The sequence below is a fragment of the Nicotiana tomentosiformis genome, chromosome 8, assembly GCF_000390325.3.
Source record: "Nicotiana tomentosiformis chromosome 8, ASM39032v3, whole genome shotgun sequence".
Taxonomy (NCBI): domain Eukaryota; kingdom Viridiplantae; phylum Streptophyta; class Magnoliopsida; order Solanales; family Solanaceae; genus Nicotiana; species Nicotiana tomentosiformis.
In genome coordinates this window covers 53,198,067-53,209,389 of record NC_090819.1, presented here as the reverse complement: position 1 = coordinate 53,209,389, position 11,323 = coordinate 53,198,067, and the positions used below count along the sequence as shown (strand labels likewise).

Here is an 11,323-nt window from a genome sequence, read left to right as displayed (position 1 = left end):
TATATTTTCTGTTCTACTGTTTTTTTCATTCAGACAGTTGTATTTTTTTCAGACTATTGCTTGTAGTGAATTCTAGAATACTCGTGAATTGTGACTCCATATCCGGGTAGTAGTAATTAATACAGTTTTATGATATTCCGCACTGTTTATATTTCATCTTAGTTAATTATTGTTAATTACTGAATGGAAATAAGGAATTGGTTTAATAATTTTCTAACGTTGGCTTGCCTAGCAAGTAAAATGTTAGGCGCCATCACGGTCCCGTCGGTTGAAAATTCTGGGTCGTGACAAATAATGAGGCAGAAAATGTATGTACATACACATGAGATGATCTCTAAGCATGGCGAATGCATGTATATAACGTATGACTACAACTCCAATATGTATCTCATCATACAAATAACCTTCAAATCAGAATGTAGCATCGAAGGCCAGACATGGTCTCTATAGAAATAGAAAACTTAAGTAGTCATACAATAATTCAAGGCATATCACATAAATAACATGTGCCGACATGTGTTCATAATAATAAGTGGGACTATGGTTAAATCAAGTACACCAGTAATCTTAATAATAGCTCATCATGCCCAAAATAAGGCATCATTAACCTATATATTATCTCTAACATGATTTATTGTGCCCACATAATCATTCAATTGAGAAAAAACATAGAACATATAGAACACATAACCAACAAGGCATAAAGTAATCTTGATCTACCCCGAGCAGGAATGACCATGCACATGCATATACGCTTGTCACCTCACATATAAATCACCCCTGCATGTAGCAAACAATATCATTTATTAGAATAAATTTCCTCAACCAAAGATAGACAGGATACTTACCTTATCCGGGCTAGTCTAAAGCTCCAAAATTATTTTTTCTTTCGAAATCACCTCCAACAGGCTCAAATCTAACCAACCATCATCCATGGAAGTAAACCAATGCTATAAGAAGCAATCCCAATCAATAAAGCTTCATTCTTTGAAGAATTTCTAAAAATCCAACAATAGTCAACCAGGGATCGCATGCTCGAAATATGAATCCAATATAAATTTTCGATGATTGATAACATGTCGAGTCCAAATATGTGGTTAGGTTTCAAATCCGAGTCCAAATCAATACTTAAAACAACAAAATATACTCTCTTAAATTGTGGGCGAAACCTCCAAACTTTCACTCTAATCATGATTTTGATGTAAAAATCTACGGGGAATCAAGATATATGATCAAATCTAGGTAGAAATTACTTACCCTAAAAATATGGGTAAGATCCATATCCAAAATCGCCTATTCTCGATCTGCAAAAATAAAAGTAGTGAAAAATGGGAAAATTCTGAAATTTTGGAACAATTATACCCCTGCAAGCAAATGCCCTTCGTGAATGTGGCCACTACCTCGCATTCATGAAGCACAAGCCTCCTCTGCCTGAAAATCCTTCTTCGCAAATGCGATAGGGGCCTCGCGAAGGTCAAAGAACCATCCTCTTACACGAATTCGGTCCATCATACATGAAAGCGAAGGCCAAATTCTAGGCCCCTTCTCTTCATCGCAAATGCGAGCCTCCTCTCGTGAATGCGATGAACACCACACACCAGAAAAACTAGCCATTTTAAATTAGCTCAAAATGATTTAAAATAATGCAAAAACTTATTTGAGCCTCTCGGGACCCCCTCCAATCATCCTAAAAGTCAATATACCTTATTCAAAATTTTCCAAAGTCTCAAAACACGAAAAACACCATCAAAATCAAGAATCGCGCATCAAACCAAAAAACTTCAAACCTTCATAAGTTCAAATTTCCAACTTTCTGCTAGAAGCGTCGAATCAACCCCAACCGCCCGGGGCTAAAAACAAATATACGTTCAAGTTCAAAATCATCATATGAACCTATAGGAACATTTAAATTACCAATCCGGAGTCGTTTACACAAAATTCAAGCATCTGTCAGCTCCTCCAATTAAATGTTTTCAAATTAAAAATTACTCTTCCAAACAATCCCCCGAACCTCTTGTAAATTAAAAACGACCATACTTACAAGTGATAATACATCATATGAATCCACTCAAGGTCTCAAATCCTAGAGCGGAATAGTAGAACTCAAAACAATCGGTCGGATCGTTACATTCTTCCCCACTTAAATATAAGTTCGTCCTTGAATGTGGCAATAGTCATTCCCAAGCCATCAAATAAATTTATAATCTAATCTTACATACACCCATGAGTGATCTCATTTCACCTCAATCCATATAAATCCCTTATCATGATCCTAACTGAATATTCTTTCTTCAAACTTAGCCTATAAGCCCTTGAACTGAATTTCAATATCCAGAACTTCCTCTAAGATGTGGTTCTTGTATATATACACTGCATCAATCCCCACAAGCTATATCAAGATATAAATGTGCTTCCAATATATAACTCCATGATGCACCCCATAGCTCATACAACCATAGAACCATCTTTTGATCATAATAAATGCTCATTACCAGACCTAGTACCGGTAATATACCTTTCATCAAATAAATCCTTATTTCAAACCTTCGTAACGCTACTAATGATGAAGAAACATGTAGAAACTCATAATAACCCATCATACCAACAAGTCATGGATCTCTTTCTCGTCTGGTAAAAACCATTGCCCATCCTAGGATACCTCAAGGTATTCCCTTCCAAGTTTGCCTTTATCAAAATCGGATCGCGCTAATTGCAGGTCCATAGGCTTCGTCTCATGTAGCACAAATTGTTGTATCAACAAGTCATGCCAAGTTCCACGTGGATCCTCAAATGATATGGTTTCCACCATATAAGCAATGACTCAAATATAACAAATATGTAGAAAAGAAACTTATCATCCATTGAATTCCCGACCTTTGGTGTTATACCTCAACAAACCTACGAGTAGCTATATAACTTATTTCATTTATGAGTTACGCAATAATTAAGTGATCTCAACAAAACTCAAACTGAAACACCAACCTTAACCCCCACAATCATATCATGATCTTCCACACTAACAAATCCAATCCATATGACTATAACTCTTTAGGATGACACACCCTTATGACACCTTTTGTTTTATAAGCAAATCTCTAAATCACTAACCTTAACTACGAATATATACACACAACCCGTTGTGAACTCAGTTATCAACTACATCGCTCGTGATCCACTAAAACCTCATATAACCTAATACATCAAATATACAAGTTCTTGAGCCTCAAAAGTCCTTACTCAACTTGTTCATCATCCCACAACACACAAAATAATGCCAATACCTCTCGAACTACACTTCTGAAACCAAGACCTCATGCAGGACATATCACTACACCTAAGCATATCTCAACACACCAAATACAATTAACCACAGGCTCGAAAAAGCACAACCTTCTCAACACACTAACCGAAGATGCCTGCAAAGTGATAACTATTTGATTATTTGTACACTCCCACTAACCATAATCAAAGTGATAGTCTCACCTCTAGAAATCCAATATCTAAGCTCCAAAAGCACAAGATCCCTCATCCTAATACACATGCGTACTCAAGCACAACTCCGAAGTCGCACCCGCAAACATCTAAAAAACGTGCATATTCATCGATCCCACCATGTCAGGCAACTAAAATCTGAACCTCAACGACTGACTAGTACGATAGCCCCTATCTGTAAGTACCATTTACAACACATTCCTTTCTTTGTGATACTCAAATTTGTCCTACTATGCCTCTGAAGAAACTCAAATAGTTTGTGCTACTTCTGATCCTGATCCTTCTATCTGAAGACGAACTGCGCCTTTACAAAGCAATTTGAACTCCTCACGAATCACCACAGCCATCACGATTCCATATCTAAGTACAAAAATCCCATAATCAAATAAGAGTCACAAGTACAATAGCCCTTCTCATAAGCACTCCTTTGCCTAGAAGCTTACAACTTCACTCGATTTGTGCGTCAATCACCATCATGTAACTACATCTCCAAGGATGTAACCAATATAAATTTTTAACTTCATAGTAATAATCATCGAAAGCTCTTAGAAACTCACTTATACATGATCAAGCCACTAGAATTGAATCTTTCTAAGTCAACCAAGTCACGCAGACTGCCAAACATAGAAGTCCTGCCATAAAAATGACTGCAAGACCTCATCGTACCAAAGAAATCGATTATTTCAATTACTATGCTAATCTGAGCTACTGCTATGATGATCTAACTTCTTGAAATTACCTTTGACCTGCATTCAGGGCATCGTTTTTCTTTCTAATACACTGTGGTCTTTAATCATAACTCATACCAAGTGATCCAAATATGAAACTATATCGTCCTAAGATCCGTAAGCCACTTTTTTCTCTTTCATGCACCCATAAATAGTTCAAACCGAAATGCATGATACAAAAAGCCTTTCAATGAATTCAAACTATTTTGTTCATCTCGCTAGTGTTGCATTATAGAATCAATAATGATGTTAAAGTACTCCAACTCTCTGCCATAACCCAATACAGATCTCAAATCCTTAGACGGGTTATGAATATGGTAAGTCCTTAGTACCATATCATGGAACTTGAACCCACACCGTTCTCGAGAGCCACTCACTCTGCTTTAGTCCCCGATGCATAGCCAAATAAGCTGAATCTTGTGCTATGCTACCACATAAATACTCTAAGAAGAAACCTCTTTCTTAAGCAACCGGGTAAATCCTTTCTCTTTGCACACGACATCCACAAAGAATAACAAACCTGAGTCATTCCACAATCAGCATATATTAATAATGTATAGTACGTCATGTATCCAGCATATTCCATGGCCAAATCATCCTCGGTGTCACCCCTTCTAAAATCATAGCTAATCCACAAGTGTATCCCTATCCATGAACTACAACAACATATGCCCATATGACCCAATCGCCAAAAGTAGCCTCCTCCACTTAGCTTGAAGCTATAATCACGTCATCTAGTAATCCACGATAACTTGTCCTCCTTAAATATCTTGATCTCGAACTATTACTTAGCTGAATTTCTAATAAGCTCATATGGTACTAGACATCCCCACATTCCAAATTATTAGCCCAAATGCATACTCATCCTTGTGGCAGTCATGCCAACTTCCTCCAGCGATCCAAACTCTCATTGTAGTACATACATCCACTGTAAAAGAGGAAAACTCTTCATATGAACCTCACAAAATTTATTGAACCTCAAGTCTTCTCTTAGGAGATAACCCACATGTTCAGCCTCACATCGACACCCTTCTATGACCTTACCATGGTTACAACCAATATGTAATCAACTTATCTCCCCGAGTCCACACTAGTCAATAAGATATAAGAAATTATGTTATTCGACTAATGAAAAACTGAAAGTTCCATCAAGGCCACACCAAAAATCAAGATTGTATTGCATATTAAGATGATAATCAAGCATCCATATTCCCTTTGCATCTGATGCAAATAATTCTCGTCAGATCAAAACTATCCTAGTGTAGTCCTTAGTCACATAATACTCATCACATAGCTATCTTGCCATTCAACGAGCCATCACTCCCACCATTAGGGACACTACTGGACATAAGATTCCAAAGTCACATCCTCACGTAACTGAATCTGTTGAGCCAAGCTGTAGTCTAAACCCCGCCTCAAGTCCTTTATACTAGACTACCTTCACAACACAGAAGAATATCTCACACCTCACCCACGACATCACAAGCCATCGGTGCAAAACTGATACTAAGTACTTAACATCACATACAAATTAATGGAAGAATCCGAAGATATAGACTTCAAGCTAAAACAAGGTCGCACGATAAGGAGAGAAAGAAAAAGAAGTTTCCTAGATGCCCTCTAGCCTCTGGAAGATATGTATGGACATCATCATATCAATCCTTAAGACTCTATTAGTAATTTGCTCATGACTCGTAGAACCCATAAACTAGATCTCTAATACCAACTTTTCATGACCCAAAATCCCACCATGTTGTGGTGGAACCTAACCCGACCCGCTAGGTAAGCTAACTAGGATATAACATAACCATAACTTAAAGCCATCAAGTTAATAACATAATACGAATAGGAAAATCAATACAATTATCTCCAAGAACTGGCAATATTAGTCATGAACTACTATGATTTAGATTTAAAGTGCGGGTACGAAGAAAATACAACATATGTTTGAATATGCATAAACAAAAGGACAAATCCTAAACTACCATGAACAAAATGTCAGCTTGCAACTGGAATGCTAGTAAATTTTCAATGCTAGCCTTCATCATCCATAACAACTCTGCTTTAAAATCTATACGCAAGGTGCATAAGTGTAGTATGAGTACAACCAACATCATGTAGTCTATAAGTTTCTTGACAAATAGTAGTGAAGAAGTGATGAGGTTTTAAGCCAAAAGGTACATAGTTTATAAAGCCTGAGCAACTCAAAAATATGTATAATAATAGAGAAATATCTAAGGAATGGCCAAATAACATCAGATGTCAAAAATAAGGTGCACAATTTAGGGGAAAAAGTAATAATCTTGCCTTTCAAATAACAAGATATATCCATGTACAAACGCACCAAATTCGCATATTATCACAGTTTGCATCAAACAACCTTAATTCAAATTCTTATACATGATCACCAAGGGCTTTGCATGATAAAGGTATATTTTCTCAGCAATTTCAGAAAAACATTTATACGAATACTCCAACATGAGTCCAAGTGTTGATGCCTGAGAAAGACTCTACATAAACCTCAAATCTCACACTCTCTAAGTGTCCAAATATCCACCAACAAGTCCCATGCATGTGAAGGATGCATGAATGCGCATATATCTTTGATATCCATGATTATGTTTACACGAGTCTAGGATGTGAATGCTTGCACAAGGATCACCTTTCCATCATAACCCGGTACCCATACATGTACCAACACAAGTCTCAATCTCTCAACAAAACCGTGCAAGTTCATGCGTCACAAGATCCATGTTTCCAGTACAACTCAATACCTCATCATAACCTAGTACAAGGTCCATGTACCCAACTCTGCCAACAAATCTCATGCTTATATGAAATGCCAAATAACATATGTAGATGATATGTATGAAGATATGAAAATATGCATGAACACACACACACACTCAACACAAGATACGTGTGCCTGACACAAGTCCATGTGCCCAAAAAAGCACTATTCTAAGTGCCTATGCTCCTAGGGCCCAAACTAGCATGGGTAATTACTTGACTCCGGAGGGACGGATCTATATTCAAGCTCGCCATGGGGCCTGTTGTGTCATATCGATATCAATATCATAAAAATCTGCATGGTATAACCCTTTGTGCCATAATCATCTTAATATCAGCAACAACAACAACATATCTAATATATTTTCACAAGTGAGGTCTGGAGAGGGTAGTACACAAACCTTACCCATACCTTGTATGGGTATATAGGTTGTTTCTGAAAGACCCTCGGCTCAATAATGATAAGCAACATAAAAAGATGAATAGGTTATGAAAAATCCAACAACGAGGTCCTACCTTCGTTCTTCACTCCAAAATCGAAGTCTCCATTAACATCATCATATTCCCTGGCAGAAATCCTAATATGGCCATTAAAAGCTCCACCTATGAACAACTTCTCGGTGGATGGAATATGACGCACCACCTCATCTACTTCCTCCTAGAAGCATCTCTTGATCTCCTCATCCAAGCCCGCTTGAGATGCGTAAGTACTGATAACTAAAGTAAGATTTTTGACTACCTTATTAAGAGCCATCAACCTATTGTTCACCCTCCTAACAACAACCATCTGCTCATTGAGCTCCTTATAAACCAAGATACCAACCACGTTCTTACACTTTAAGCCACCTAAGTACCACAACTTAAACCCATCCAGCTCTCTAGCCTTCGATCTCGCCCACCTAGTCTCCGAGATACAGGCTAAAGATCATTTCAATATCAACTTGCTCATAATGTTGTAGTGTCATAATTACATCAATCCATATGAGACTCCTATTTCTAAGGATGTATATGTCACACCCAAAACTGGAGCGGCACGACTAGAGCCTGGCCCTTACTTATCGAGCACCAATATAACGTAAATCAATAACCATTCTAGAGTATATAAGTGGGTCTAAAGGCCATCATATGATAATATGACAAAGCACGAAATGACTATCCAACGATAAATAACCCAAAAGACATACATAAGTGAATACATGGGACATACAGGACGACGAGGCCTTACAAACTTCTATACATAGGACATTAGTCTATAAGCCTTTATAAAGTATGTAAATATCATAAGTTAGGGATAGGCCCCCTCCATACCCATAAGCATATGTACATAAGTATACCAACTCAAAAAGCAACTCCGAAGCAAAAGGAGTGCACCAACACCTTTTGATGAGCTGATAACCTACTGAGAAGGATTGTTCAACCTATCTATTGAGACCTGCAGGCATGGAATGTACTGAGTATATAAGGCAAAAAAGGACGTCAATACTAATAAAGTACTGAGTATATAAGGGCAGAAAAGCATAACTAAAAGCTGTAATGTAAATAGATATAAGGAAGAGACAACCTATAACTCTTAATGTCGTCGAGGGCATATGATATGCAAGCTTTATTTTAAAAACATATACATATATATAAGCCACTTGTGGGGCTGTAACATCATCATCAAGCCGCTCTTTGGGGCTAACATCATCATAACATACCCAATTGTAGTGGTGCGCACAATAGGTGCGGCATCCACCTGACTATAGCACGGATCGATACAATAAACAAGATACATATAGATATAATGCATGGGTGACATATGAAAAGACATCCTAAGACTTTCGGAGTGACGTAAGGTCGGTAAACCTCCGAATATGTTATGGGAATAACATCATCAATATAAAAGCTTATTGAATTTCACCTACCATTGCTTATGTCTGAAATACATTCTGAGTGTCACAATCGTGTACTTGCAGGGCTAAAACTTCATACATTTGGATCCAATATGTAATGTTGTATGATCCAAGGACTCGTCTGAGTTTTTTCGTCTAACCATAACTAGGCCTTTTATATACCAATTACTGATTGTTCAATCGATTTATCTTCATCTCAAATCTAAGTAACCCCTCTTAAGGCTATGTATTGCCTTAATTTACCCTTCACACTAGCTTCCTGAGTATCAAATGTCCGGTTATAGTTACTATCAATTGGCACCTCTAGCCAGGAAGTCATTACTGCAAATTCTCTACCGTTTGTACTTACACAATATTCTAGAGTCATTACATATTTGTAGGGTCTGAGTAAATAGAATCTCATTTGTTTCAAACCTCTATTCATAATCCTTCTTACCTATTTATCACTAAGCGAACCACATGATTCTACCTCGATACTTTATCGTACCATTTTCCCCCCTTGGGAGAGTAATTAACTCTTTATGCTATTGAATTCCACTCTTGTAGAGGTCACATCATTATCTCTTCACCTGTTGGAATTCATTGAACTTTCGGTGGTTTATAACTTGCTTTGGGATAATCTTTCATTACTAAAGCAACTAATCGCTTATATGCATGTACAATTGTATACTCATAACTAGCATGATCAACCTTGATGAGCTTAACTTTGCCCATGACGCTTGTCTTAAGGAGACCTCTTTCTACTAACCCTCAAAGGTTGTTTCACTTCCATTCACCCTCTTTCTGCCTAATCATTCACTTTATAAATGTCGCAATGCCAACTATTATAGAAATCCTTCGAGTTTCTAACTTTCATGTCGTTATTTTAGGTTACTACGTAATATTGGCATTTCTTAATCCAGGGAATATATTGGTCTTTTGATAAATCTTATTGAAGCCGACAATTCACTTATCGTGATTATGATTTATAACTCTGTATAATTAAAAACTTGACTTCTATTGCTTACTCTTCTTCTTGATTACAAACCTTGTCGTACTACCATGCTTTAGCTTATAATCGTTAACCATTTCTCGTATCTACACATAACATTTCACTTATCCTTCTATCTATTCCTTACTAACATTACTAATACTTATCTTCCTGTAGATGACTCAAGCGGACATTCTTTCGCTTATAGCTTCCCTCGCTACATTCGGCCTTATTCTTCGGTCACTTAATATCCCTTCTTCACTGGAAGCACGAATTAGATTGAAGTGAATGTTTTTGATCAAATATTTTTGTTGTTTATCAAATGGGTAAAAAGCCTAGGGTTGTAACCTTCACCTAGGTGTTAGCCTAATGGGTTAATTAAGTTAACACTTGTTTTAGTGATCGGGGTCGATTATAACTCTCAACTCTAAGTTACCTACTCAATACCTCTCGGTCATAGAGTGATTTTGCCCAGTTTGGCTTTCTCAAGCCCAAATGGATATCAAGTCAAATAGTTGATATGAGCTCAAGTCGGGTTTTTCCTATCTCAAGTTCAAACCCTTTAATTAGGCTAGTCAAAACCTTAACTAGCCAACTTTTCGTTAGCTATGAATCAATGTTTGCAACCATTAATTCTAGAATTAAAGCATGAACAAGGCTAAATAACAAACACCCAATCATAAACAAGAATTAGATTAATTACCCATAAGGTTTACACACTAGGGTTGGGTCACAACCCTAGAAAATATCTTGCTACTCATAATAGAAATAGAAGGAAATAAAGAAGAAACACTAATTAAAGCCATAATACAAAATTAAAATGATAAACTAATGTATTTTTTACCTAAATTGGTCACAAATTACCAAAACTGGTAAACTACAACGGTTATAGCTCAAAAAACTACAAAACTTGACCTAAAAAAGTGATTTCCATATATTTATAGTGGCCTAAAATTTGCTGACAAAAATGCTCTTCGGGAGGATCGGTGGCCGCACAATTCCATGTGCGGTCTGCGCTTCACTTGGCTCTGTATGTTGAAAACTTTGGTGGCCACACAATTTGGTTTGTGGTCGCACTTCAGCTTTTGCGACCGCACTTTTTCTTCTGCAGCTGCACTCTTGGTAAGGCTTCATACTTGGTCGTTTTGTAAACTCTCTGAACTTTTTGAATTCTTGTCAGTGAGATGTTTTGCGGCCGCACAAATTGTGTGCGGTCCACACTTGACTTTAGTCATCTTCTGAGCATCGGTTACCATATCTGCGGTCGTAAAGTGAATTCTGCGGTCCGCGCTTTCTTCTGTGGTCGCAGAATTACTTCTACGGACCGCGCTTTTGGCCTGCTGCGCTCCTTCTTGCCTTATGAGTCAGAAAACTAATTTTTGAGTTAGATTTTATTCATTCAAGTCCAATTCTCCAACATTCCTGCAATTTTCACAAGTTTATTAGTTTTG

At 37.3% G+C, this 11,323-nt stretch overlaps 1 long non-coding RNA gene across 2 annotated transcripts; it reads right to left on the bottom strand.

The window, feature by feature from the left end:
* Nucleotides 1–514: 514 nt before the first annotated feature.
* On the bottom strand, nt 515–2,766 carry LOC138896651 (uncharacterized). Of its 2 annotated transcripts, none has more exons than XR_011410033.1 (3): nt 1,401–2,766; nt 849–1,304; nt 515–780 (listed from the first exon to the last, which is right to left on the bottom strand). It is a non-coding gene; the product is annotated as an uncharacterized lncRNA (long non-coding RNA). The 2 variants fall into 2 exon arrangements; XR_011410034.1 differs by having other exon boundaries at nt 515–950; nt 1,258–1,304.
* Nucleotides 2,767–11,323: the final 8,557 nt, after the last annotated feature.